The sequence below is a fragment of the Chelonoidis abingdonii genome, chromosome 2 (genome assembly GCF_003597395.2).
Source record: "Chelonoidis abingdonii isolate Lonesome George chromosome 2, CheloAbing_2.0, whole genome shotgun sequence".
Taxonomy (NCBI): domain Eukaryota; kingdom Metazoa; phylum Chordata; order Testudines; family Testudinidae; genus Chelonoidis; species Chelonoidis abingdonii.
Window position 1 is genome coordinate 185079262 of NC_133770.1, and position 25632 is coordinate 185104893.

Genomic DNA, 25632 nt, shown 5'->3' on the forward strand with positions numbered 1-25632 from the left:
GAAGGCCTGGGTGTCCCATTTTCCCCCTTCACACTGTCTGCAGAGCCTCTCCTGCTCTCACCCTCCTCCATTCCCTGCCAGGGAGAGAGATCTGGGGCTGGCTAAAAGCAAAGAGACCATTTAGCTTCTTCAGGGGGGATTAGCAACAGCCTCTGGTGCTAAAGAATTGATGTGATTATCCTTGGATATAGCAATATTTTTTCCTCTACATTTCTGATTGTGTCTGGGGCTGCTGCATTCTCTTTAATTTATGTTGCAGGTAGGCATTGCTCTCTTGACTCTGAGCTCCCCTTGTTTGGGTTGGTTTTTAAATAAAACAGTAACAGAATAATCATTTATTTAGTACATACAAACCAATCAAGGAATATAATAATTTCTAAGACTATTAGAGATTAACCTAAAATTTGTTAGAAAACATTGACTCCTTCAGTAGTAGTGGTGATGATGATAATAAAAAGACGGGATTGGGAACTGTTTCCATGCCATTGAAGGTGGGGGAAATTACTGAAGAGTAATAATAGAAAGAAAACAAGTCCGAAGCCGATTATATAATGTACTATGTGGATAAGAAGAACGCCAAGCTATTTTTATTTTGTTTACCGTATGCTGTGCAATAGGGGCTCCAAACTGCATCTCTCCCCTGTGATCCTGGACTCCGGATACAATTAGCAAAAATTGAAGCATTCCTTATTATGTCCCAGAAATTAACATAATAATGTAAACAGCTGTTTCCTACAAATATTCTTTATGTACAAATAAGGAATTGTGAATGTGGATTACCTTAGTTTTTGAAACATTTTGTTTCATATGATAAAGAAATGCATATTTCATAATGCAAGTTATATTTAATATTTAATGATCATTGTTATATATGTTATGCAGTATTGGTTAGTTACATGTCAGATGTGTTCAGGCATAGCCAGTTACTTTGCTGATATGTTAGAGAAGTCAAGGTCTTTTCATTTTAGCTTCTGATGTAACCTTCAGTTAAGGGAAAATTCAGATTTCATGTTAATGTAGCTCTGTTTGTTTGGGTGGTGAAGACAGTTCAGTTTTATAGCTCTGTGGAGCAAGGGTTATGAATGAGGGAGAGATAATTGAGAGTGACAGAAAAAAATATCCCACTATAGTTATTTTTTGAGATGCTGCAAGGTACCTTTTAACAGTAAGTTATGATTTTATAGTATTGCCCTCCAATTTGTTCATGAAAATGGCCCAATATTTTTCATGGAGCAATTCTTTTAAATGGATGGCTTTAATCTCATCATCGTTTATAGAAGGCAAAGGTTCATAGGTTCTCTTCAACTCTGTCTGTCTGTCTCTCGTCATGTAGATACATGTCAGTGCTATAGGTTTTCAGTGCACTTACTCTAGCCCTGATCAGTCATGTAATTAGATCAGGCTGCCATGGTAACAGACAGTATTCATTGTCCATTCAGGTGTGTTTGTCTTGTGACTGGGCTACCTCAAGTGGCGTATGTACAGTATTTATGTTGGACATAAATGTGCAGCTCACTTCTATGTCTTCTTGGAGAATATTTAAGCATATTATGACATTTCCTAACCACTGAACTTTTATGAGAGATACTTCTGAGCTGTTACAGCACTGGACTGTGAGATTTTACATGTGTGCAGAGTATGCAAATATATTTAGTTAGCTAGTGAAATCGTTCTACTAGTTCCACCCTGTTTATTGTTAATGAATCAACAAATGTTTTGTTAATTTTTAAAAGTCTTTCCCAAGCATATCTGAAAGCTTCTTTTGCAATCTGGTGCTTTTGATTTGTTGGGCGTTTAACCATTTGAAGGTTGAAATCATATGTATGAAGTTGTGAAAATATCACTATTAAAAGAGTTAATATTGTAGGTTCCAAACCTGCCATAATATACATGTTGCTTAACTTGACATGCTCTGACTAATATAATTTAAGTCACTGATAATTCACATTATCATTATTACTTAACGGATAGTGAATTAAGTTAACCATGTCCATAATTCTTAGTAGGCTCAGGGCCTCAGATATGTTTTATTTGGTATTGAATTTACATTTTCACCTTGCAAAAACATAGGGTGTGTATATATACTATAATAAAACCAACTAAAAACCCAAGGCTATTTTATCTGTGACAGACTCAATACTGGTTAGTTTTGTTTCTGATAACAGTAAGCTCTTTCACATTTGTTTTCATACTACTTCAGAAGATATGTTTTTCATCATCGCATACAGTTGAAGGCCTTTTGCTTCAATGTTTATAATACATTTTTCTCCAGTGCAAAAAGTGCACTTTAAGAATATAAAGAGCTTCAGGTTGTTTACTGCGATTTAAGAATACATTTAACTGAGGAATATTTTTGTCTTTAATGTCCATGTTTGAATACTACACTATTACATTAGTCTCTTAAGAAATAATATATTTTTTTTTAAAAAAATGGGCCAAATGTGGCTCTCTTTTGTACTGGTGTAAATCTGGAGTGATTCCAGTGGGACACATTTAAAGTACTAGAGCTCAGAATCTGTCCTGTTGCGTGTAACCATGAAGTCTTTATTACACCTTTCTTAGGCAAAACTGCTATTGACTGGAGTGGGAGTTTTGTCTGAGTGAGGACTTCAGAATGATGCTGGAGGAGCTGAATTCACCACTTGCAGAAGTGGCTAACATCTCCATTCATGTTTCTCCCAGTTACACCAGTGGTGAATTTAGACCTCTGGCTTTAATGGCTTGATTCTGAGCAGGGCCGCGTATGCACAATTCCCAATGGTTCAGTACTCCACACCTCTCAGGATCAGGCCCTTAACTGCTGGAGCTTAATAGTATCCAAAAAATATAATAATAAAACAGGCATTTTAATAGCTCTCGCGTTGAAGTACGAGCCTGGAGAAGGTAACAAGAAGAGTAATGCCTGTCCGTGGGTCAAATCTTGCACTACCTGCCAGCTCACAATCCCAGCTGCAGTGTAACTGAGCCTGCAGGTTTCTGTCTGTCTGCCAAGCAGAGGAATTTCTTCTCATGGGGAAGTTCATGAACAGTTTCTCACTCTAAGTGCAACTCTTTAATGCACTGGCAGATTTGGGCTTTTCTTTTTTTTTTTTTTCCTTCCTTCCTTTTTATGTGTGTGTAAAATAAGGGTGTTGTATCATCATCTTTGTACAACATTCATCAGTCATTTTGGTTTTGGGCTAGATATGGCGGGGATTAGGAAAATGGGACTGGAGAAAGTCAAATAACCATACAAACTGACTCCTGCCGTTTGTACGATCCTTTGTACTGCATCATGCTTCTTATACTAATTGCTTATAATGTGGCTCACAGCATTGCAGAGTAAGTATTTTTAAAAATGCGTTATATGAACTTGTGAAAAACAATTTTCCCCCTGGATTTCAGTGTAAAAAAGCTTGACAAAAATGGTGTGATTTTTAAAGGATCTTTTAAAACAAGCCTGAATTTCCTTTGCTTCCGAGAAAAAAAGCACTTTTTGTAATCTCTCCGATAACCTTGTTACATCTTGATTTTTAAAAAAATAGACCGTTAAATGCAGCCAATTGAAAAGCATCTAATTACTTGAAATATGAAAATAGTTTATATTAGTAGTATATCTAGAGAATCAAAACTCAGGAGCTGATCCTCCTCCCACTGAAATTCAATGGCAAAACTCTCATTAACTTCAAAGGGAGCAGGAGTAACCCACTATGTTTGTATTGCTACTCATACAGTATAATGCTTTTGCTGTGGTCTGCGAATAGGTGTAGTAACAAGGTATATTTTGGTTTAAAAAATGTATATAAAAATGGCGTATGTGGTTTGAAATGTACCCTGGTTTCAACTGTAGTTCAGAATATAAGACAGCCCACTATGAGGCTGTTAGCTGATCATACAGGTTTTTGAGTGATTAACTATTGTGGAAGATTTTTCAGGTAGAGTTCATGCAACTTAATCAGTTCAGAGAACAACTTCAGCTGGAGTTCTCTGCTGAGACTGCTATAACCAGGTCTACTTTAACAAATCAAAATGTAATGAGCATGACAAACAGAAGTACAGCAGGCTTAGTATAGGAAAGCATGTCAGATCCAAGAAATGGTGTGCTCTATGCCAGTGAATTTTGCATCTAAGAAATTTAATACACTAAGCTTTTAAAACTGAGAATATTGACTTGGTCATTTAATTTTACCTTATGCAGAACTTTGAGTGAGACAAATTAGTATATTTATCTTTGGACAGGGAGAACAAACACACACAACACGTTTTTGGGCTCTGGCATGTAACATATATTCAAAAGTCATACATTTTAAAAAATGTGGGGAAAAAGTTTAAGGTGATAACATTTTGATTTAGCTGAGATTTATTTTGCATACTTTTTTTTTTTTTAATTTTAACAACTCTGCAGACAAAGGTGTATTTGGAAGTTACAGAAACTAGACAAGTAAGTCTGGTTTCTTCTTGAGCTTAGTGTATTCGTTATTCAGCTATTACTTTACTATATTTTCTCCTACAACTATATTGTGTGATAGTTTTGTATTCTACTATGAATAGCTATGTGCATGAATGTGTTATTGGCCCCAATCCAGAAAAACACTTTAGCACATGCTTAAATCCTGCAAGTGCTTTGCTGAATAAGGATGGATTTAAGTACTGGCATAAAGTTAAATGTGTGTGCAGGTCCTTGGATGAACAGGGGCCATAAGTATGCTCTCAAACTCAAACACAAAACTGCCACAAGACAGAGGAATAGTAGTCCTGGTAAAGAGTGACAAAAAATATTTGGTGAGGTTCCAAGTGAAAAAGCAAAACATATTTTCTTTGATATGTGATGTCAGCAGAATTGTGATGCTGGCTCCCTGTAATTTTTAATGATTAAAAATATAGAATTAGAAAAATATTTCTGTCATAATGTACTTTCTGTTTATATTATCTGGGAATTTCCAGTAAAATGCATTATTTCCAGCATGCCAGGATTAAGACGATAGAACTGGGGAAATGCCACAAAATGTAATACTTTTTTATCTAGGTTCCCTTAATATGGTCTGCTTTTTGGATGATGCCTCTCAAAGAAATTGTGTTCTGCTGCCAGTGAAGACTGTCATCACAACTGACTTACGTTTTCTGATCTCACCAATATCACATTTTGGAAAGCACATAGAGACACAATAAATGGGCTGTGGTCTCTGCCACATGTCAGTTCCTCAGAACCATATGCTCCTTAGTCCCAGCCTGCAATAGACAGTGCACATCTGTGTCATAGCTGCTGGCAGGAAGAGTGGCCGTGTACGAACACACACAAGAATAGGTACACATGTGAGTGCACATCCTTAGTAATTTCAGCTACATTGTGCATGAATGACTTGTCTTTTTGGACACCCATGAAATGTAGATATTTTTTGTGTTTCATGAAGATGTACTAGTGAGCCAGTGAAGATCATAAATGTCCCTGATAGGCTCAAGCTGGTGTAAGACATGAACAGCACACTTACCAATGGGCTTTTTGAATACAGGCTTGTTGTTCTGAGTCCGGGTTTTCACTCTAGTTGTGTCATTTGCTGGAAGTGAATTTCCATCCTTCTGTAACTCAAACTCAGACACAACTCTGTAATCTTTTGATGTTATTGACCCGGAGTATTATGAATGATTCTGCTCTGGATAGAACCCCTCACAATCTTCACAGGAATATTTTGGCACTTGTATGGCCACTGCTAAGTTGGTTGGGTTTTAACTGATTTTTTTTTTCATTTTGGTTTTCATCTCCTCAACTTCTAGATCAACAATCACATTGCCGGCGAAGCCAGATGAGGAAGCAGTTTAAGGTGTGAATTTCTTCTTCGCCCCCATAGAACAGTGACGACCATCATTTTTGTCTTCACATAGAGAGATGCTTTGTGAACAAGGTGAGGATTTAATGTTTTTTATTTCTCTCCTGAGTGTACACTGCCCTTCCTTTTGGCAAACCTGGACACCTTAAAATGTTTTTATAATTCATTTTACACAAAATTATTCTACCTCAACATGACCAGGAATGGGGGGGGGGGTATAAATAAATAACAACTATTATGGTATTACCCAAGTCAGCAAATCATATTACCTGTGTCTCAAATCTCAGCCTTGTAGGATGCTGCATTGCAGATCAGTGGTTCTTATCTCACCTTAGGTCAAAATGTATTTGGTTACTAAAAGATTATGAGATGTATAAAAAGCTTTCATCCTTTGAGATTTGTCATAACCTGGCATGCTTAAAATAATGGAAATCCATCCTGTACTTTTATTGGCAATTTTTGTTTTGCTGTTGTGGGTTGTGTTGCTTGCAGACTCTTTGCCTTTTTCAACTTCCTGATTTCCTCCTGTGTAGAAAGCATACAGATTCTCCATTAAAACCAGGGCTGGATTTAGGGGGAGGTGATTGTCTGGGGTACAGGGCTTTGGGGTGCTAGGCTCGGGGTGGTATAAAGTATTCAAAAGTTTAACAAATGGTGGAGGGAAAGAGGGTGGTGTGCCAAAGACACTGCTTGTCTAGGGTGCATTTGGTCTAGGGCTGGCCCTGCTTAAAACCATGGATAACTAGGCACTAGTGACATACCCAAGTCTTTCTTTTACTCTGGTTTAAGCAGTGTTGTCAACTCTCATGATTTTATTGCAAGTCTTGTGATCCTTGCTGATTTGCTTATATCGCCAGGTTCTGCAGTGATGTGATTACAGGACAATCTCAGCTTTTAGTTCTTTTCTCTCCTCCCCCGCCCCCCCTCCCAAACTTTAAAAGTAAGGTTGTACCTCATATGTTTGTGGAGAAGAGCTTGAAAATCTGTTGAGCCTTTAGGGGTCAATCAGACTGCAAATAAAAAGAACCCAAATGTTCTTATTTATTTGAGTCTCATGGTTTTTAAGCCTATCTCATGCCCCTGACTCATGATTTTTAAGAACTTGGGATTGGTTATGCTGCTAATGGTAACAAAAATATAAAGGTTGCAGGAAGAAAATAGGCTGTTCTTTTAAGTGATATGGAAAATTAAGCTGGGGAATTAGATTCAGAAACTGAAAGTACGTTTTTTGTTTTTATTAAAGCCAGAAAACTGAGTTACTATCGTATTCTGTTGATGAAAAGCTGATCAGAAAGTCTCTGTAGTGGAATAATTTTTTAATGTATACAGTATGTCATAGTGAAGTGTGCAGTACATAAATTTACATTTTATTGTGACTGCTGGATGGGGTATTGTTCTTTAAAGGGAAGTAGTCTAAGCATGTAGTTGCATGTAAAGACATGCCTCTTATGATCTACAGTAATCATTTAGAATGGAGGGGTCAGGTTGTAACCACTACATCTCTGGAGGATTATTCTTTTTGAGAATTAGATTGCCAAATAAAGCACCCTAACACATTTTCACCCTTCAGTTTCAGAAAATTTACTTGATAGCAGATGTTGGCTTGGAGATCAAGTGGAACAAATCTTTTTGTCAAGGCATTAACATTTCCGCAGAGCTCTTCATTTGTCCAGAATTAGCTCAGGGTTTTGTAAAACTGTTTGTTTTTGTTTACAGAAATTATTACACAGAAAAGGCTCCTAACTAATAGCTAGAAGAAGTAATGCTTTATAGCATATTAATCAAATTTAAGTATATTCTGAATGCCCACATTGTATTATCCGTAATGTGTTGCTAAGTCACCTTGAATATTCTAGCGTCTGATATTTCCTGTGATTGCATTAAAAACAATATCATAATTGTTAAGTAAACATTTTGCAGAAAAATAGCTTTATGTCCAATACAGTTGATTCTTAGCCATAGGCATAATACAAATATAATACTGCTTTCTTTGTACACAGAATCCTTAAGGTTGTCTTAATGGACCTTAGACCAAATATGTTTTTGTTGTTAAAATACAGTGGGCTTGTTTCTTCAGTCACATCAGTTTTACATTGGTTTAATTCCACTGTCTTCAGCGCTTACTCCTGATTTGCTCCAGAGAGAGATCAAAATCAAGCCCAGTGTGTATCAGAGTAAGTAATGTAAAAGTTATCTAGATGGACGCTGGGTGGTTACAGACATTATCCTTGTCATTTGATTTAACAGGGATCCCCAGCATTGCAACTGATGGAATGTGACCTATGGAGTTCTGTTAGGGTAACCAGATGTCCCGATTTTATAGGGACAGTCCCGATTTTTGGGTCTTTTTCTTATATAGGTTCCTATTACCTCCTATCCCATCCTGATTTTTCACCTTTGCTGTCTGGTCACCCTGAGTTCTGTGGTGTGGCCAGTGGCCACAGACAAGTTGCGCAGGTCAAAGATGAGAGCTGAGACCATAGCCCTCTCCTACTCTACTATTTTACCAAGGAGGAGGGTTGCTGCAGTCTGCACCACTAAATGCAAACTAGGTGACTTATGGTATGTTCTCTTTGTGTCCCTCATATGGACAAAATATTGGGCACCATTGATTTAACACACGTAAGATCAAATCCTGAAGTCCTTACTTTAGGCTTAATTCTACAAACACAAGCACAGGCAACTTTACTCAGATGAATAATACCATTTATGGCAGCAAGTAAAGTAGTAAAGTCACTCGTTTAAGAATTTGTAGGATCAAGTCTTTAGTGTGTACTGTTCTTATTAGATAAAACTCGCACTGACTTTAATAATCATTTTGCCTGAATAAAGACATCAGGATGAGTAAAAAAGTTATTAAAATAGCTTTTTTTAACCCTGTCTTCGATTAATTTTCACTAAAACTAAAAAACATAGGGAGAGTTAGTGTTTGTTCAGAGCATGCACTGCCTCCTTTCAGGTAGGCAAATGATTCCATTTCCTTTTAAACAGTTGTGCTAAGAGAATTTTGTTTGAAATACTGGACATTTTAACAGATAGATTTCCTTTCAATCTTTTCCACTGTTCAATTCATCTGATATCTGTTAATCATATTGTGACATCTAGTTGACTCTGTAGCAACTGTCTCACTTGTAGCAATCCATTTACTGTACTTTGTGAAGTTTCATTAGCTATGGGTATTCGTTGCTTAACATGGTATCCCTTTTATGTAAGATGTGTTTAGCTGATTTTAAATGTGGTGTGTTTCTAACATATGCTGAATATTCATTTACAGCTTGTTTATAGACAGAGGGTTTATGTAAATCATTTTTAGTAAAAGGAGAATGTGATTTGTCTGTATGGGGAAGTTATTAATGCCCCCTGCTGGCCATTTGAGAGTGCAGAGTTGGTGTTTCTTCTACTGGCTGGTTCTGCTTTTTCTTTTTACATGTGAAGGCCATAGTGGTGGGAGGACTAACAGATGGTGGAGGAGATTTTGACTGAGCTAAGAGTACCAGGAAAATGAAGATGGATTTGAACTAGGTATAATTGGATAGTAATCGGAAATCACATTTAATTTTTTAATTGTTTGTTTTGTATGTAAGTGTGGGAGTAAATTTAATGTACATGAAAATGAAGAACTAACAGTGCAGACTGGCATTTCACAGGGAAGCACTTTGCAATCTTCTCCACACAACTCTATACCTCTGCTCTATCATTCCTAGGTCTTTCTTGAACAAAGTCTGCCAGTCTCATGCCAAATTGTCTGAAGGTATTCTGATATAGATAAATTGAGTGGAGTTTTGTGATGTGCTTAAGATGGGAACGCTAAAGTCGTGTTCTCTTGTCACATAAGCCAAGATTTGAGCCATGGTTCAGGGTTCCTGCTTCTGCTTTAAAAAGATGTTTTTCAATGTCACTTTTTTAATGGAATATATGAGAGAGAAGTTTTGACCATGACTTTAAGAATTGAAAATGCTCTTTTGAAAAATAAAAATCAGTGTAACATAAATAGCTATGTATACACCAGGTTTAAAAGGACATTTGTCAACTTATATATAGCCCCAAATATAAATTTTCAAAGATTTAATAAAACTGATGATGAATAGCAATGCTTCTTTATTTTGAAATTCCACAGAAACATTTTCTTGCACTGGTCGACTTATCAGCATTGCAACATTCAGAACCCGAAAGTGAAACTGTCTTCACTGATTGTATTTTTCTAATTTGAAAGACAAGCAAAAAGTAATCGAACAGCATAAATAACAAAGAAACTGCAATTTAAAAAATTCTTTCACTTTTAACAATATAAGGTTTAGTAGTAACTTATGTAAATAAATGAGTTTGTATACAAAGCAAGGAGCTGATTCTGCACTGTCTTATACTTTGTATGTGTATTTACACTTGTGCAAAGTGAGTATGAAAACACTACCATTCTGATTTGATAGTGTTTTTTACCCACTTTGCATTGATGTGAATGACTACACAAGATGCAAGGCAGTGGAAAACATCCGGCCCATCATTTTTAACTTACTTTAGAGAAATACATTTATCATCTCAGAGGTGTTAGGCAGAATACGTTTTAATGTGACATTGAACCTTTTTTTTATTTTTAGGACCAAAATGTCGGAAATGTTCTCTGATTTTGCACATCCGCACCACCCGTGTGCACACACTCATCTTTTTAAGTGTGCAGGTTGCATAATTGCATGTTATTAGATTTGCACATGCATGCTCCTGGAGGGTGTATATCTTCATGGCAGAGTTAGCTTGGGTGATGGCATCTGGGTATGAGCATACAGGTTAGCCTAGGCTGGTGTGAGCAGTCATACCCGTGTTACTGTGTCCTCACTGATGGTGCAGAAATCCATGTGTGTTGCTAGAGCCCCTGAGAACTTATTCCATGGTTGATTGTGCTGCGCTGTGCTAAGCTGCTCTAAGATTGTTTCCCAGTGAATTGTGAGAGAACTTGTCTGTCCTTCTGGGCACACAGGGAAATCTTGGGAACGCAATGAAGGACTGTCAGCACTTTAATGGTTTAGCCTGCATCCTCACTGCAAAGTGAGTGGGTTACCAGCCTGAGTGAGAGCAGAACCTGAGCTCTAACCCATACTCCCACCTGACTCAAGAGATAAGTTTGTGTGTGTGTGTGTGGATGGATGGGATGTTAGCTGGGTAAAACCCCAGGCTAACTCAATAGTGAAGTTATTCTAAGACAATGTTTCCCCAATAGTAGGTTCTGGGAAATGAGAAAGGCCTAGGTGGGTGCAGTGTAGAGGCTGTGTTATTTAGGGTGGGGTGGGTCTGGCCAGTCACCTGTTTTGGATCAAGAATGATTTTTCCCATTGGACCATATTGGCAGAGTTTTTTTTGCCATCGTCAGAGCATCATGGAGGCACAATTGGGTTGTAAGTGATAGAACTTGAAAGTTTAGTACTGGGAAAGGTAACATTGTCTAGCTCAGTGGTTTTCAAATTGCGGGTCGCGACCCAGTACTGGGTCGTGGAATGGAAGGCACTGGGTCGTGGTGGCTCTGGTCAGCACCACCGACTGGGCCTTTAAAAGTCTCGCCAGCGGTGCTGCCCAACTAAGGCAGGCTAGTTGCTATCTGTTCTGATACAGCGCTGTGCCCCGGAAGCGGCCAGCAGCAGGTCTGGCTCATAGGCGGAGGGGGGGACAGGAGGTGCTGCTGCTGCGTAATTTTGTTGTTGTTTTATTTCATATTATTTTGCATTTGTGAAAAACTTGGCGCTCTATGGCTAAGGTTAAAAAGGATCAGCCACCTGAGGTAAATGGGTCCTGGGATTTCACTGGTGGACAACATGTTTGTAGGAGAAGAGGAGACCTGAAATCCTTCCTCCTTGGTACCATGCCACCTGGTTTTAAAGAGGACTAAATCAAAACATATTAATGAACTGCTAATGTGTGTCAGCAGGGTGCACAGGGCCAGTTAATGCATGGCAGGCTGGTGTGGGATAGAGTCAGACCCCAGCTTGCTGTGAACAAAATGTTTGTGTAGACAAGCCTATAGTGTGTAACACCATGTTTTGGAATGCAGTGGTGAATGTCCTAATAATAACACATTTTGGGCCTTTGTTTTTTTTGTGTATTTAAATATTCTTGTGAATGTAAACACTTGAGAGTCACTTTTAGGAAGAAACGTGGTTACGTAAAACTACAAAGATAATTCCTGTTTGTCATGCTCAGTTTGTTTCTACCAATGAATATTTTCCCAGTGGTGCTGTTCATTGTCAGTGTCACATCCTAGCAGCCCGGTAGGGAGTGCTTTTTCAAATTAATGTGATAGAAAAAGGGTTTCTCCTCTTCGCTAGTGCCTGAGCACATCACCTCTCTGGTATTGTATTGTATGTGTCGCCTTCCCCCGATAACAGCAGGCGGATCCAGCACAGTTAGAAATTTCATTGTATGCATGAGCAACCCTCCCCTTCTTACATTAAAACAGATTTTAGTGGATTATTGCACTAAACAGAATTTTATGTTTATTTTCAGTGTGCTACTGGTGGTTAAAAAACCCCGTAGCTCTATCACATGAGAGATGCATTTTTATTTACAGCTTAGTAGGCCCTACCTCTGACATATGACCAGCAGGAAAGCCCCTCCCTTTGATAGTTGTATGTCATCTGCTTCAGAGAATTAATTACTTGGCAATTCCCATTTGATAATTCCCTCTTTATTTTCTGATGAGTTACTTAACAGTGATGGGCTTGTTGAGCAGAATACCATGTTTAATCTGTGCTTCAGAAAAGACGGAGTGTGACTAGGGTTATCTTTGTTTTCTAAATGCAGCTTTGCCACAGGAACATTGAAACCATGATAAAGCACGTTAACAGTTCACAGTTAATGGTAGGCTTAGTAGTGAGTATTTTCCAAAAATAAAGCAGCGATTTTATTTTACTATTGCATTTGTTGTTTTAGCCATGTGGTCTGAGTGAAACAGAATCTTGGAAAGATGTTAAAAATAAGATCTCATGAAAACATGTCTTTTTGCATCACAGTCCAGTCCCTGCAAAACTCCTCCACCCAAATAATTTTTTTACAAAATCTTATTCTTAAAAAAAAAACAAGAAATACCCATCTTTTACATTGTCTAATATTTATTTTACATTTCTGTGTGTTCTATTTAGTTATTACAACATTGTTCAAAATAAGTGATACTTAAGGAAAAATATCACTTTGTTTTCTCCATTTTTACCTGTCTCATTATTCTTCTTCCATCTCCTTTTACATTCCGTTGGTGTGGTGGCCACAGCAACACCCATTTCTGGCTTAGGAATGCTTTATAACTGTCCAGCACCCTCATTTCTAACTACACTATTGCACTGTTCCATGAGGGTACACGAGTCCAGCAGTGCTTAGATACAGCTCTGGGTGTGGGGATATATACTGACCTTATTCTGCATGTGAAGTTCCTGGTAAGGTCAAAGTGGGTTTCAGAAATCCATGCATATCTGTCTATGAAATTCCTCCATCTAGGTCTTGATTCTGTACTGTTAAATTCAATGGGAGTATTAACACTGACTTCAGTGGGGGCCGGATTGGGGCTGTGCATTAATTTTAATGAATGCCATTGCCTCATGCTTGTTGATACCATGAGATTTGTTTTGCTGATCTGACCAGAGAAGCTGAGAATCGGGCTATTTTTCTTGTAGTTTAGCAGGAAGTATGCAGTGTGTTAGCTTGCACGATATTGCATCATCTGACTTGCTGATTTATTAGAAGTTCGTAAGGTTCCCTTCTGCCCAGTCATTGCAAGGATTGTCACAGATTTAGTTAATCAGTGAGAAAAATGTGTTAGAACATCCTACTTTGCTCATGTTTTTGTGAAATTAATAACGGGAATTAGTGATTTTACAAATTTGTAAGGTTTATAAAATGTAGAATTCCAAACAGATCAATCTACTTAAAGTGTGTTAATAAACTTAATAAAGTTTCCCCTGGAAAGGAATATTAATTAAGTTGATTAAAGGTTCCTTCAAGTATGTAATTATAATAATAATGCAATTATTTTTGCTGTGACTCTGAAATGTTGTTTCTGATTGTCAACGGGGGGAAAAATCAAGTAGTTTGATTTTTTTTTTGCACAAACTTCCTATTAAATGTTTTGCTTTTTTAAATAGTCAACGTACAGTTCAGTAAACATACACATTCAATATAAATTTGTATATGTAGAACTTTGATTTTTACCAAATATCACTAATTGTGAACATAATATAAAAGCTTTTTTTTTTTTTTTTTTAAGGGGCATGGTAACTAAAAGGTCTTTCGCTCCCCTCCCCCCCTCAAAGACTGAATTTTTAGACTATTTAATTTTTTGAAAATGATTGTTGTGATCTTGAAGTGTGCTTGTATGTCCAGCCCTGCAAACTAAGACTTAGATCCTCAAAGGTATGTAGGTGCCTAACACCCATTAAAATTAATGGGAGTTAATCATCTAAATATCTTTGAGGATCTGGGCCTAAAATCGTTAACATAGCTATAAAACAGGTACAACCTGCATCGTAGCGAGCAGCCTCACCCTGAACAAAATGCCTCATTTCTGATCTGGAGGGATCATTTGTACAGAGCAGGGATCATTCATTCTCTTTGGGCTCATGGCTGAGTCTATAATAAAGGTGCCGGTTATGATGTGGATTGAGACTCATGTTACAAAGGCCAGTAAGGAGCTACCAGCTGGTGAAAACTTTCAGTCACTCACCTCAGCTGATTTTGAATTTGCTACCTCAAGGGGAAAGGTTGCCAGTCTCATAAACTATTTTAGCACCTCTTTACAGTACTTTGGAGACACCCCAACGTTTCGTGAACGGCCAAATCTTTTGTCAAAACTCCCCTTGAGTTCAGTGGGAGTTTTGCCTGAGTAAGGACTGCAGGATTTGACCCACAGTATTTTCTTCTGAAAAAAAGGTATTGTTCTTAGCAATTGCTAAAGTATATTGAGGTAAAATAGGTCCAAAAGACATGCACATTCATATTTCTAATGTGAGCTACTGTAAGTAAAATGGTCTAGTAAGAATATGACTTTTCATTTAATGCAAAAGATTACTTTAGTGTTAGTCTCTTAAGATTTAAGAATCTGATTTGAAGAAAGATGATATCACCACAAGATAAAGTCTTCTCAGAATCGCTGCCAACCTCCTGACATCCACATGAAAATATAGATTGACCCCTGTGTTCAGGATGGGAGGTAATACATCTGGGAGCTGTAGTCCTTCCCCCTGAATTCCCTCCACTTGTACTGCTGAGCCCCGGCCAAGGGACCCCACCAGCAGCAACATGGTTCCTGTGGAAGCTAGGCAGCCAAAGGGGGTAGTGATCAGTGAAGTAGAAAAAGCTCTTCCATGCCTGTTGCCTGCCTCCATGGATCTGCGGGAGATCTTTCCTGTCAACCCCCTGGATCTGTAGGATTGGGAGGTCTCACCACCTTCCCACTTATGGCCCCACCAGACTTCTCTCCCTTGAGGGGATTATTTACAGGTCATCCCGGAAGGTCAGCCTTGCTGAGTTTTCTTGGGCTTTTACAGTGGTGGTCTGGTCTAGTATTTGTTGGTTACCTAGTTATGGAAAAACAGCTACTGATTGCTCTATGAACTCTGTAGTAGATTAATTAAATATTGGGCAGATAATTGTTTTTGCAGCTCTGGCTATAGAATGTGTTTTATATGAGGTTATATTCCATTTTATGGGCAAAGATAATGATGGTACTTGTCACTATCCAGTAACCTATACTTTACTATAGTGCCGAAACTTAATCAGTAAGCATCTTTCTTCTTGTGGGCAGTGTATATATATGGTGTGTAGTCCTATGACCTATGTGACATTACAGCATCAGTAGGGTGGAAGGAGGAAGAAGCTGTCACCCCAGAAAGTCTGTATTTTGTTCCATAGTTGTATAAGCTGACAAAATAAGAGTGCAGGCCTTATAGGTGCTGAGATACTATTGTGATGGGGGAGAGACATAAAGGTTCTGTATAGGTTTCAGGAAGTACCGATTAACTTGCACTGGTGTTGATTTCAGCTCTGTTGTGAATTCAAGAAATATACATATTCTAGCAAGATGAGTGAATTAAAGTGGTGTCAGAGTGAAAGAAGGACATTTCTCGCAGGATTGTACTGTATGACAGTAACAGATATCTGTTAAGAGTACAATCAGAAAGGAGCCTAAAGAAAATTTAAAATTGCAGCATGGACAATAGTCATAGACTATTCATTTTATTACATTGACCAGAAGTAGTCTTTGTAAGGAGTTCAACTTGTTGAATGTTGTTGTGGACAAAAAGAATGGAAGAAATGCAGACCAAGAGACACTTCAGCTACGTTTATAGCTATAACTGTCAAATTTTCTGAACTGTAAGCTGGGTAGACTTAATGGGGAGCAGTTATAGTATTTGGTGCCATTTTAAAAAGCTTTTATTTAGGTAGAGTATCTCACTGAAACTAATAGTACTGTCCAGTATGAGTTGCGACTACCAGATTTTTTTGCTCCTTATCTTGTTTAATGTGAATTTTGAGTGTTTTGCGTTTTGTAAGGTGCTAAGCCAAAGACAGCAGTTAAAAACTGAAAACCTGGTTCACTACTCCATTATACCAGTCTTAAACTGATGACTTAAATGGAGCTCCGCTCATGTAAAACTTATGTAGGATCTGGACCAAGGTCTCCAGAGGGAGTCTGGGCCCTTTAAACTCAGAACTGTTGCTGGCAGGTCAGCATAGCTGATCAGACACTGCTAGTTTATGGCTGGTGTACATGAGCTGTAGCTCTGCTTTTCCTTACAGTAAATAGAGAATAAAAATGTTCCTCAGTCAAGAGTTTTCTGTATTTCTTTTTCCTTTCTGTGCTTCAGATGGACATGTTTTTTTCAGCTTTTTAACTTGGCAAACAAAAGTTTAAAACAAAACTTCACCCTATCAACCCCCTTTTCCAGATTTTTATGCTTCCTTGCTGGCCAATTAATTTGTCATCTTACCTCCCTTTCTGCTGAAATTTCACTTTTTCTCAGCAGTTCTAGCTGCTTGGTATCTTGACCCATTTCTACTCCTGTCTCACCAGGTTCACTGCCTGTGCAGCATTCTGATTCTCTGTTGCCCCTTTTTTCTGCTTGATTAGTGTCTACTTTCTATTCTTATTTGAAGGATTTTAAAGCTTTAATAATATGTGCAGAACTGTGCAAATTTGAGTGTTGTTTCATCTACCCCTCTTCCTTCCTTATTAGTCATAATCAAGTTCTGAATCTAGAGTTCAAATGAGCTGTCTGGACAGGCCTTTCATTCCATGCACCCTTCCCCCTTCACTCAAGAGAAAATCTTTATTTCTCCTCTGACGGTTCATTGTGAATGCCACTTTCTTTGGCTGAACATTGCATTTTCAAACCTGTGTGCCCCTGCCAGTCTTCTGTGGCTTTCACCTGCAGTGTCTCGTGAGCAGTCATCTTGCTTTTCAGGATTGTCAGCTGGTCTTTAACAAATTAGTTGCATTTTTTCACTTGTTTGTAATATTATACGGTAGCAGTTTAAAAGTAATTCAGTTGCTTTCTGTGTGCCTAGGTGTGGGTTGGGAGTCATACTATTTGTGTGGTGTTCAGCCCACGAATTAAAGGGTGATTTTTATTTTAAATACACAATGGTATAATAAAAAACAATTCTTTAGCTGTCTTACAAATAGTACCTTAGATTATTAAAACTGGAATAATTTTTAAAATCTTGTTTAATTTTCTGTGCTCATGCTATGTGATTACTCTTAGCACTTCATTTTGGACGGGAGGACTAGGTTAGGTCGTTTCATTTTTGTTTCTAGTTGTTCTCACTTTTTGATTCTCCTATAGGAACACAGTGCTGCAGTAGTGGGTTGCAAAATGTTCAAGGGTGTAGTTTAAAAAAAGTTTAAAAGGAAAAGGGATAGCATCAACTTGATTAAAAAAAAAAAAGACTAACTTCTGAAACTGAAAATACTATTTTTTGTTGCTGTTTATACGATTCATTTCAGTAAGGGTAAAAATGTATGATATGGGGAAGAAGTGAAATTAGCTGTCCTGTAAATGCTGTCAATGCACATAATATATAGACTGAGAAAATAGGTTGGTGGGAGTTGCTAATTGTTTTCAGTTATAACTGTCTTAGATGTTACTTGTTGCAATGCAACATTTTCAGACAAGTATTACTTTCAAGTTGTAATTGACTAACATACCAATGTAATGAACATTTCAATTAATAATAGGTTTTGTCAAACAATTTTTCCTCATGAAAATTACATTCTGGACTTAAAGGAACATTGTCAACTGAAAACTGATCCTTCCATTTGTCATACCGGTTACCTATTATCGTTACAAGTAATGCCTAAGATTACTAAAACGAGAGGAGGTTACCAGGAAAAATGTCTTTTCCCCAGTTTGTTTACTTAGTGCTTTTGACAGCTTTGTGTGTAGTCAGTTTTACTTTGCTCTGTATTGTCAGTTAGCCAGTTCTCCCAGGTGAGAGAGCCATTTTAAAAACCAGAAAAGTGTGATTGTAAAACTACAAATATTGTTAATGGAAATTCAGAGAAAGGTGTAACTACTTTAATGCTCTCATGTTTTTTAATTGACTAAATTCCATGTCGATGGAGTCCTTATAAAAAGCAGTGTGTCCTTTTAATCAGCAATCAGGTCCTCTGTGCATCAAATCATTAAAAACAGAGCAAAGTTTCTGAACAAGGCGTCTGGCAGAAGCGTCTGTACTTCCATCTGTGCATGATTAGCAAAATGTTTCATGGTATTTAAATAGCACAAGCTTTGCTTTCTTTTTTTATTATTTGTTGTGCTGAAGACCTGTTTGCTTGTTAAGTGGTCTTTTTTGAATAGTTACTGGCAAGAAATCAGAAAAGTGTATAAAGACATCTTGTACACACTGCAGACACCAAATTGTCCCTTTTTAAAGATGTGTTGTCCATTTTGTTTTTTTTAAACCACTAATGTTATCATTTTTTCACTTTTTCTCTACAAAAAGTTCATCAGACCAGTTGATTTCAGTGGGGTTAAATTTGTGTTGTAATTGCCCCTGAACTGCAAACAGCCCCATTATTTATACAGTAATGTTTAGAAAGATACTTTGGGGCATGTACAGTGACGTGTGGTAGAGGTTAGACCTACAACTCCTGTTAACTATACTGGGAGTCATGCATCTAATCTGTTATGCACACTACTCTGAAACTTTACCCGTTTGACAGAGAACATAATTAGCCAAGTAACAGCTTTCCAAGGGCTTTTGAGGCCTTAAAATGGGACTCCTCCTTGCTGGCAGGCATGCAGTGCTGGATTGGACACTGCTTATCTTTGGCTAGCAATGCATTGCTGCAGAACTGTAGCAACTGATTTTTCTTTTATTTATTTATATTAAAAATTCTTATCTGTGGTTTTTAGGGATATATACAGGTAAGTATGAAGGTAAATAAACAGTTAAAACAAACATATAAGTGTGAAATGTATTATATTTTGGTAAGAACATAAGTAGTTGGTGCATCTTTGTTATAAACCATTATTAGATGCAGTGTGATAAGTCAGTGGAGAGTTCTGATGTACAGGTAGGCACATAGGTGTCTGCTGCAGAATCATTATACTTGGATGAGTATGCAGGTGTTGTTTACTCAATAGGTGAGATTTTCTTTTCGTTTTTTCTTTTTTTAAAAAAGTACATTTAAATAGCTGTTTATATATGATGTGAAAATAATGAGTCAAATTCTGCCTTCACTTACACCCATGCTAACCCCACTGATTTATTTGATTTGTGCATGTTTTTGAAAGCAAATCTGTCTGTGTGCATATACATATAGATTGTATGTGTCTTGCTGTCTGTCTGTATTAAGATCAAACCCTGAGACCCATTCTGCCTTAAGGAAAAGTTAAGTTAAAATAGCTTCACTGCCTTAGGGTATGTCTACACTACCAGAATCTATCCAGCAGGGATTGATTTATTGGGTCTAGTCTAGACAAGATAAATCAACGCCCAAGCACTCTTCCGTCGACTCCTGTACTCCAGCGCTGCGAGAGGTGCAGGCAGAGTTGACGGGGGAGCGACAGCAATTGACTCACCGCAGTGAAGACACCACGGTAAGTCAATCTAAGTATGTCGGCTTCAGCTTAGATGTTTGAGATATTCTTCAAACAAGGTGTGGGGTGGTAAACTGGATACCAGTCTCTCAGAATGCGTTGTGGATGTGTTCTTCGTACTGCACAGAGTGCCATTTACTCCAGGGAAAAATCAGACGGGAATATCGCAGACCCCATGCATGGTCAGCTTACCTGATGTCACTGCTTTGGGGAGCCTCAGTCAGCCACACTACCATCATATGTCTCTGTCTCAACAACTGCTCAGTAAAGATGGGGGCAGAGGGAGACAGAGGGCTTGGAGATAATCATCCTTTAGCAAACTTAACTCCCATGCAGATTGGTGACCACAAATCTGTGGGGTGTTAATGGGAGCATGTTGCAGATCCCTTGTGCTACCAGTTCTGCTTCCAAAAGGCCACACAGGCTGAATGTGAAGAGAAGACCTAGAGGGGCATCTGAGGGCTTGGGGAAGGAGGTAGCATTCCTGCCTTCTAAATGTTAATGGGATTTTGTGCCCTAATTCTGTCATTTTTCTCTCTGCTAGGCTGCATAACTGAAGGGAGCATAGGTCCCCTCTTAATTTGACTTACAAAATTAAGGACATAAACATTTTTTTCTTCACTTCAAAGTTGATTTTTTTCAGGAAGATAGATATTTCCCCTCCTCCTCCCATTGTGACCCAGTATTGTAGCCCACTTAGTGTATAAGTCTGTGATCCCTGCAGTTTGTGGATCTAAGACGGACCTTTTAGAGAAAGAAAAGAGAAAAGAAACAAATGGGCAGGAAAGAGAAAGAGACCTTAGGCTTATTTGGGGAAGATTGATATTGTATCAGCAGACTTGTTAGGGTTTAGCCAAGTTTTGTGTGTTATTTTTATACCTATTCTCAGGATACACCATAATGGAGTTTTTGGAACTGTTACAGTTTATGTTGTGAGTGTGAATTAATTAACAGTAGTATGAATTGCATACTGTAGAATGGAATTTGTTTTTATATAGTACCTTTTCGGGTATTTCAAACACTTTAAAAATAATGAGTTAGATACTGATAGTGCAGGGACTGTAGATAAACACAGCTGCCATTATGTGTGCAACAAAAGGCCAAACTTTAGAATCTGTTTCTTTGATTAGGGCGGGGAGGATGTTGGCCAGGATGCTGATGTTATTCCTTATGTTTTTTATAAGGCTTGTGGGATCGCTAACTTTAGTCTGGACAGCCTCCATGGGGAGGCAGAAGGGATCTTGTTCTGTATTACTTAATCTATAATTCCAAATGCAGCGTAAACAGCATTATGAAGAGTTACAGTGCACAGCATTTAGTAGCTCCTGTTTAAACTTCTGTGTCTTCTATAACAGATTACTTTATATCACAGATGCAGATTGTGGAAAAATCCTGGATTTTCCTAAAACTATTTTCCTTGTACAACCATCTACAAACACTTTGTAGCAAAGGAGCTGAACCAAATCTGGCCCGGTGATACGTGTCCCATTACGCTAAGCAAAAAATCAGGGTTCAGTTACTAGCCTATAGATCCCAGAAGGAGATGGAAGTGCCTTAAGAGCAACTCCATCCAACTGACTAAAGAAAAACTTTGTTAGGGACCAACACATACTAATCTCCTCAAATACAGGGTTTATAATAGAAATGTTGACAGCTTGTAAGCATAAAGTCACTGCAAGTGTTATAATTCACAGATATTGACTATTGTAGATATGCAAGGCCAAATTCTGCTGTGTTAGACCCTGCTTCCATTGAATCAATGGCAACATTCCATTGACTTGAGTAATTCAAGATCAGGCTCTTATGCTGGTTTAAATCTGAAGTGAATGTAATTTGGATTTCATATTGGTGTAAATGAGATCTGAATATGGCCTGCAGCTGTTAACAGAGGAGCAGTTGAGACAATGGTGCATTCTCATTGTTCAGTATCAGGAAATTTAGGGACTGTAATAGTCTGATCAAGTCAGACTAATAATGTAACTTTTTTGCATTACTCAGAATATTTCGTTCTAATTTTTCAGCGCCATGAGCTAAGAGGTGAAAACATTATCTAAAAGTTGTATCTGTTATGGAAAACTCAATGTGCTTTTTGGCCATTATTGGAAAGTAATTCTTTCATTAACAGGAAAATATATTCCCATAATTCATGTATCTTTTCTTAAACAAGGGAACAGGCATTCATTATTTGCAATTTGTACTATTATATGAAAGCTTCTCCAAATTTTGCCCAGCTCAATAGGAGCAAGTGGCAATTTAGTACATTCTGAGCTATGTAGCACTAATATGTTACTTTTAAGACACCTACAAGTTATAATAAAAATATCTAATATAAGCAAGGGTAAGTAATCACAGTTTAGATAATTACAAAAACAATCAACTCAAGTGAGTACTGAAACACAGGAAAAAATGTGAAAATTGAAAGATGTTTTTTAATATTCAATATTCTGTAAATATTCAAGAAACATTTGATGATTCGCTCAGTACTAAAAGTGGGTATCAAATGTAGAGTGTATTTGAAACAGAAGTCTTACATATTAAACATTGTAAATTCAATTGATATACAATCCTGACTAGCACTCCATAAAAAGAATAAATATGTATTGTATCTGGAAAGTAGAATAAATATTTCAAGGGAATGCAAAAGTACTGTTAAAATAACAAAACAGTACATCTGTATGTAAAATTGTGTAGGGATGGTTTAAGTGCTATTCTGTCACTGTTAGGACTGTTGAAATTTGCAGCCAGGTAACAAAAGATTATGGTTTAAATATTTCACAGAAAATAATTGCTCTGAAAGCTTTTAAATAGTACAGGAAATGTATAGTGTCATATACTTGACATTTAAATTATTAATACTGATACCGAAACAGTCTGACCACAGAAAAAGCCTGGACTGGAAGGGAAAGGCAGCATTTTGATCAGATAAGAACAAAACGGTTTTGAAGTGCTTCACATATGATGAAAATGAAATGCCTAATGAAAACTGAGAAAAAGTTATCTTTCAGGATTGGACATTTTGTGTCCATTTTAAGAATACCCTTGGATGGGTAAGGACAAAACTAGAGAGATATGTGTCTTCATTTGTTCTTTACTGAAGTTGATATCTTTCAAAATGGTAAATAGCACAGTGCTACCACCAGGTGGTTTGAATTCATTCATACATACATGTGAGCATGCACATGTACATGTGAGATGTCTGCTTTACTGGCCAATCAGCCTCAAAGTCATTTGAGATATGTTAAAGGATCTGTTCTTGACCAGCCAGTTTTAGCTGCTGAATTCTCTTTAGCAGGAAGCTGCTCTTATTTTTTTAATACCTTGGTACAGACCTTCTTAAAAAAAAAAAAAAAAAAAGCCTCTCTCCCCCATTTCCTCCTGCCAGATTATGCCAGGCTCTTGTGCAGGTACCTCATTGAGATGGGAGCACAAGGTGTTTTCAGCTAGTCCCCTGCATTTCCTAGGGACAGACACAGCCTGTGCACTTGCGGGAGTGCAGGACTATTCCCTCTGTGCGCTCCTAAAATAGCCATTCAAGCCAAAGAGGGCAGGTGGGAAGGAAATGGGGGCCAGATGCAAATTGAGGAGCAGCCAAGGGTGCTGTCTTTCAAAGGCCATGTAGGAATTTTCTATCCATTGCTCCATCTCTGGAGTTATGGTGGGAACCCTAGTGTAGACAAGTCTCTGGGAGACTTCTGGCAGTTGTTTCACTTTGTGCTTTCGCTCACACTGTGAGCCACTGAGGCAGCTGAAGTGGTGATAGCACCGGTGGATAATTCCCTATTATGGACGGGGCTGCATAGCAAATTTTTGGGTGGTGTGGCTTTGTGTCACTCCATGTGGGATCCTTGGCTAGATAGGAAAATTTGACCCTATCTTTTTAACTACATACAAACTTATTAAAAGGTTTCTCTTTTCGGGGTTGGAGGAGAACGTTTGGCAACCTTCCTTCTGAGATCAGGTCTGTACTTCTGATTTTTTTTTTTTTTCATTCAGAAGTACATCTGACACTTTCGGCGCTTCCCTTTCCCCCTCTGCCGCAGACAAGATTAATGTTAGTTTTATCTTCAGAATGCAAATGCAGTCTTAGCACAGTTTTGAGCTGCTCTTAACTGTACAGCACTTCTCTTGGCACAAACCACTTACCAGACAGGCTAACAGAGCTGTATGTGTGTGTAGTTTTTAAACAGCCCCTCATACTGATATACTCCTATTTGTAGGTACTTCAGTAAATTATGTAACAGGGGCCACATTCTGCTCTATTATATCCAACCAAATAGTAGTTGGTTTGCTTGGGTGTAACTAGGAGAAGAAATTGGCCCAGTCAGCTGGTATCTGTGTATTATGGCACCTTTCTGCCTTGGCAGCATACAAGGGTTGTAAACTGGTTGGGCACAGTTTAAGCCTTTAAGGGTTATCTGAGAAAGTGTATGGCTGACAGAATGGATCTACGCTGCCTCCCCTCGCAGTTCCTGACCAAAACGTGACCAAAGAGCACACTTAAAAAAAAAATAAAGCAAAAAGACCTCACTGCTTCTAAGCTTGCACTACACAACATCTCCAGGCCTCTGACACACATTTTAGACTGCATGAGTTGTTTAATTTATTAGGGCAATTCCCCTTTAACCACTGAGATCTGAACTAGGCACCCAGTCTGATCCATGGATGCCTGATTCTCTACTGCCTTGCACCTTGCACAGTCACTTGCACCTGTGGAAAGTGGGTCTGAAATGCTGTCTGTGGTGTGAGTAGAGAATTCTGGTTTGTTAGTATTTTATACTCACGATGCACAGAGGTAAATGCTTCCTTTGGGGGCAAGGCAGTGGAGAATCAAGCCCAGGTAGCCTGCCTGTTCTGTTACTTGCAAAGTACTTAACTGGTGGCCAGCCCAACATATGGGGCTAAGAAGCATCATCATCTGCAATAGGTTTTCCTTATCCCACAGCCAGATTTTCACATGAGTATCAGGGCCTTTATTCCATTCTGGATGAAAAGTACAGAATTGCCACTGTCTGCAGGGTTTGCCTTGTGTATGATGGGATGCCACTGTTGCTGATTATTTATGTACCACCGTATGCTAGTTGTATAATAAACCTTGACTCATTTAAAAAGGGTTCCCAAGGCTCTAATTCAGGAAAACATCCCTGTTTAGGACAGCACTTAAACTTGTGCATAAGTATTCTCCTGAATCAGGGCCTAAGTTTGTAATAAGCACAAAAATGCAAAAAATATATTGTTAAAATAACATTAATCTCCTAATATAGGGTTTTCTCCTGTCCCCTTGAAGTCAGTGCAAGTCAATGGGGGCAGGATCAGCTCTCTAAAGATCAAAAAAACAAAGTAATCTGCTGTAATATTAGACATGGCTGACCAAGTTAAGAAAAAAAATGAACAGGAGTTGTGCAATACTCCTAATTCCCAATAGTTGTCGTGATGCATGGAAATAGCTCCTATCGAGCTATCAGTGTCTGTTGTGTTTATATTAGGGCCCAACCATGGATTATTGACAGTCTATGGTCACTGCTCCAATGCATGCCATATACAAAATGCTTTAATCTTTGGATCGTTGTTTAAGAGTACAGTCTAGTGCAGTGCTCTTCACTATTTTTGAAGCGGGGGCCACTTGGCAAAAAACCTTCACTGTGAGAGCCACATCAGGTGGGGCCGAGGGGTTCGGAGTGTGAGAGGGGGCCCAGGGTAGGGCAGAGGGTGGAGTCTGGGTGTGTGTGTGAGGGCTCTGGCTGGGGGTGAGAGCT

The 25632-nt window shown here is 38.2% G+C and overlaps 1 long non-coding RNA gene across 1 annotated transcript in view; it reads left to right on the forward strand.

The window, feature by feature from the left end:
- LOC116815747 (uncharacterized) overlaps nucleotides 1-25632 on the forward strand; it is a 106038-nt gene that overhangs the window by 1118 nt on the left and 79288 nt on the right. Inside the window, exon 2 of the long non-coding RNA XR_012655324.1 lies at nucleotides 5752-5879. This is a non-coding gene — a long non-coding RNA (uncharacterized LOC116815747). The remainder of the gene's footprint in view (nucleotides 1-5751; nucleotides 5880-25632) is intronic.